Genomic DNA, 4,700 nt, shown 5'->3' with positions numbered 1-4,700 from the left:
CTTGTGGAATGTTTAGAAGGAAAGAAACTCTCAGACTTTTGAGGGACGGTCTAGAGCTAAGGACCAAGTATGCCAGGCAATTTTATGCCACAACTTGTGCATAAACTATGACACTTTGACAAGAACCTGAAGGACCTTCTGCTATATTGGAAGAAGAGAATACCCAAACCCAGACCCTGACCCTGACCCTCTAGATGGATTCCACCTCTAGAAAACTGTTTAAAACTCAACTTTGACGGGAGTGTGAAGGAGGGAGGCCAGATAGCAGGTTATGGGGGCTTACTGAGAGATAGTATGGGGGATACCCTATGGACTTACCAGGGATGCTTACATCCATGAGTGGCAAATGAAGCAGAATTATAGGCTATGAAATTTGGGGTGGCCATGTTGGAGGCACCGCAAACTAATTGTCATTGAAGGAGACTCTGTTAATGTCATAACTTTGTAGAGCTGGTGGTGTTGTTGTGGTATCGGTGTTGGATACGGTGATATCCAAAATCACCCCAAATAAGGAAATCTCGTATATAAGGGATTGTGATTGATATTAAAATTGATATTGGTAATTTTCATGAAGGAAAATAGAAATAAAAAAAGATTGGGACTTTTGAATATATATCTTGGTTTTGAGATATATGTAACAGCTATACGAAGTTTTCTATTTAGTGTGGATTCCTAACTTTATATATAGAATGAAAGTATAGACAATATGTGTGCCCTATTTTGGTCACTATATGAAAAGCTAACTTCTCTAGAAAGAGAGAGGTAGGGGCTTCTTGTGCATGAGAGGCAAGGCGTCCCCTTAGAAAGAAGAAAGTAAAAAGAAGAGAACTTCCCATGGAAAAAATATTGTGATGGTACCTCCTGTAGATTGATATGCCCAGTTTCTTGTAAAGAAGCCATTCCAATTGAGATTTTAGGTGTTTTTCCTTTTAGTGAGAGAAAGCCTCAGTTGGTCTCAAATTCTCCTCCTAGACAGTAGTTTAGCTATGGAAGAGAGATGGAAAGATGTGTATCTTTCAAGACAGCGGTTTGATTGTGGAACAAAGATACGAGATCAATGGGCGATGCCGGTTAGGTTAGCAGGTCTAAAAGGGTTGCTCAACTGGGTTTTATCGATGATTAAAGAGGTAACTCTGTGTCACAAAATTTGTAATGTAATTTTTATTGGTATAGTGGATTTCTGCTTGTCATGCCGATGGATGTAGTCCTTTTGGGGTGAACTATGTAAATCTTTGTGTTATTATGACGTGTATGTTTTATGTTTTCTTTATCGTATTATGGATTGTGCTCTCGCCTATTTTGTTTCTAGCTGGATAAGTACATGTTCTTATATAGGATCCAACTTTTTAGGATTCATATTTTTGCATCTAAGAGGGCTCTTAAATCCTAATAAATGGCATCAGAGTACATAGTTCAATACTAGTGTTTATGCATTCGGTTGAAGAACAATATGACAAAGTATGCATATGTTTTATTTGAGGTATAATGACAAACACAATCTTTCTAGCAAGAATGATGACGGAATTTATTTGACAAAAGACGAAGAATTCATAAAGCTATCTAATAGATGACATGGTGAGCAGATGCTTTTGATATCAAGGTAGAGATTGTTGATATGATGATATCCAAAATCACCCAAAAAAAGGAAATATCATATTATTTGAGATTGTAATTGAGATTCAAATTGCTAAGTTTCTTAAAACAAATAGAAATAAAAAAAGATTAAGACTTTTGGGTATATCGCTTGGCTTTTAATATATATATATATATAGAGAGAGAGAGAGAGACAAAGATTAATGATCCTATGAGACCCTCCCACACCCATATGTGGAGGACCCCAAAGGATCACCATTAAATTTGACATAGATCTCTAGAAAAGTCAAATCTCACACCTATGTAATAACTTTTACAGAGATCTGTGGTAAATTTAATGGTGATCATTTGTGGTCCTCCACACATGGATATGATATAAGTGGAAAGATTAAGTGTGTCTTATTTAGGTCCCTATATGAGAGATGTAGATTTTTCTAGAGAGAGAGGCATGGCCTCTGTGCATGAGAGGCAACACCTTTTAGAGAGAAGAGAGCTTCTTATGGAGAGAAATGTTGCGATACTGCCTCCTGTAGACAAAGAGGCTGGTTTATTATAGAGAAGTAATTCCCATGAAGATTTGGGTGTTTTTTTTTTAGTATAAGAAAATATTAGTTGCCCTCAAGATTCTTTTCTTGGACAATGGCTTAGTTGTAAAAGAGAGATGGGTCTCTTCCAAGATAGTGGTTTGGCTGTAGAATAGAGATACGAGATCAATGGGTGATGCCGGTCCGAAGAGCACGTCTAAAAGGGTTGCTCGATTGGGTTTTGTTGATGATTTAAGAGGTAATTATGTGACCCAAAATCTCTAATGTAACTTCTATTGGTATGGTGGATTCTGCTTATTATGCTGATAGATGTAACCATTTTAAGGTGAACTTCGTAAATCTTTGTGTTCTTATAACATTTGTATTTTATACTTTATTTCTCGTATAGAGCTCGTACGCTCGTTTATTTTGTTTCTAACTGAATAAGTACATGTTCATGGTTGGATTTAACCTTTGAGGATTCATGTTTCCACATCTAAAATGGCTATTAAATCCTAACAAGTGGTCGTGCGATGATAGCAATGGGGACAGGAGACGGAGAGAGATTGAATTTTCTGCCACGCACCTTGGAATTGAGGTTCAATTACATATGGGAATCAACTCATATTTCTGAAAATCCTATGAGTCACAATTGACAAATTCCAAATAAGCCCAAACTACATTATAGGGTGTTGCAATGAAGCCATATCCGAAGAAGTTTTTATACTTTTTTCTTTCTAATCTTATGATCTCTATTTTAAATAAGAGATTATATACATCCATAATGTCATGAGGATACCAGCTCTACCACTCTTAAGAAAGGATCTATATAAGGTATCCGCATTAAATATCGAAGTAAGGCGGAGTTTGGAAGTAAGGCGTTCCTCCAAACTCCATCAAATGATATAATTTCAATGTTGGCACATTACTATGACTTGAAATTCAATTTCTGACTCTAATGATGAAATTCATTTTTGAATTTACTATTAATTTTTTAAAAAATATATGAAATTTAATATTCCAAAAATAGTGATCAAACAGGTGTATAAAAATTTGAAAATGGATGGTCTAAAGTAATGTGCCACACATTATTTTTAAGGCTCGACAGTTCTTATTTTATATCCATACATTTCAAAGACAAGATGATCAATTGGTGGTTATTCCAAGTTTAAAACAACCCTTTTTTTGCTAGGTTTTTGAGATGCACCTTTCTTCTACATCATAAAATTGACACCAAATATAAATTTTTTTATGTTAAAGGATAAATTTAGCGTTGATGCATTTAGTATGGTACATGTTGCTGACACCCAAACATCCTTCTATGTAATTTAAGATGGATGGATATAAGCAATGATACATCAATATCATGCTTATATGTTAAAAGAAACCTTATGATCCCAAGCGTTTTAAGGATCTAAAAGAACAAAAAAGAACAAAGATTGTATATAACGAGACCATTTACCTTTCATACAAAGTGGTCGCATTTATTTACAGCCATCCAGTGTGAAATTTGATTGTTTGGATGTCATAAAATTCGAAAAAATTTCTTTGAAGTTCAAAATTGGTCAATAAAATACTTCAACCACCCAATATCACACCCAACAGTCTGGATTACTTGTACCAAAGGTAAATGGTCTCATTCCATTTTCCCAAAGGAAACCACGGAGAATAGTGACCAAGAATGTATTATCTCACACATGCACGTTGCTTGGTCAAATTGCAAATAAATGTAGTTGTCAAATTGCAAATAAGTTTAGTTTTAACTTTGAGCACTAAGTTTATCTCTATTCTCTGACCTATTTGGAAGACCTTTTTGATATGAAACTTTGGAATTAGTAGGTATTATTCTCAAAAAACAAAAATTGAAATTTGAGATCTAAAAATTGGATATTCCCTTCAATCTCGAAACATTATTTTTTTCAAACACACAGGATACAATTGGGAACTTTTTAGTTGGAGTTAATCTATGGATTGAAGAGGTTACATCTAATTTGGAGGTTCTCAAATTAATTCTAGGTGGAGTTCTACTCCCGTAGGAGTAGAATATCTTTTAGCTTTTAACTTTTAAGTTGAAAAGCCCACCATAGGGCACCAGGCCACCAACAAGAAAAGGTTTATATAAGGCTGCAACCTTATACACTAGGAAAAAGGATGCCTCACAAATTTATTGAAAAAGGTTGCCTCGATTGTTGAAAAACCCTCTAGTTGACCATCTCGATGTCGTGTGAAAAAAATAGTTTAAAAGGCTCAAAAATAGTACATCTTGTTATACATTATTTAGACTGTTCATTCTCAAGATATTCATGTGTTTGTACATCTGATATGCTCTAATTGATCATCTCTCTCTCTCTCGCAAAGTTTGCTATTGACCAAAAACACTATTGTTCAAGCCTCAATCGTACTCTCACACACACAATATGCATCCTCTCTCTCTCTCTCTCTCTCTCTCTCTCTCGGTAAGGAAGCTGGTAATTGGGGTTCAAGCACCAACCTCAAACCAGCACATATTATGTTATTTCTCATGCTAATCTTATTCTATTTGCTTCTGATTCTCTCACATTGGTTTCATATAAGGAATGCATA

Source organism: Amborella trichopoda, chromosome 10 (assembly GCF_054954075.1).
Source record: "Amborella trichopoda isolate Santa Cruz 75 chromosome 10, AtrichopodaSantaCruz75HAP2 v2.0, whole genome shotgun sequence".
Taxonomy (NCBI): domain Eukaryota; kingdom Viridiplantae; phylum Streptophyta; class Magnoliopsida; order Amborellales; family Amborellaceae; genus Amborella; species Amborella trichopoda.
Note: the sequence above shows the minus strand (reverse complement) of the source record.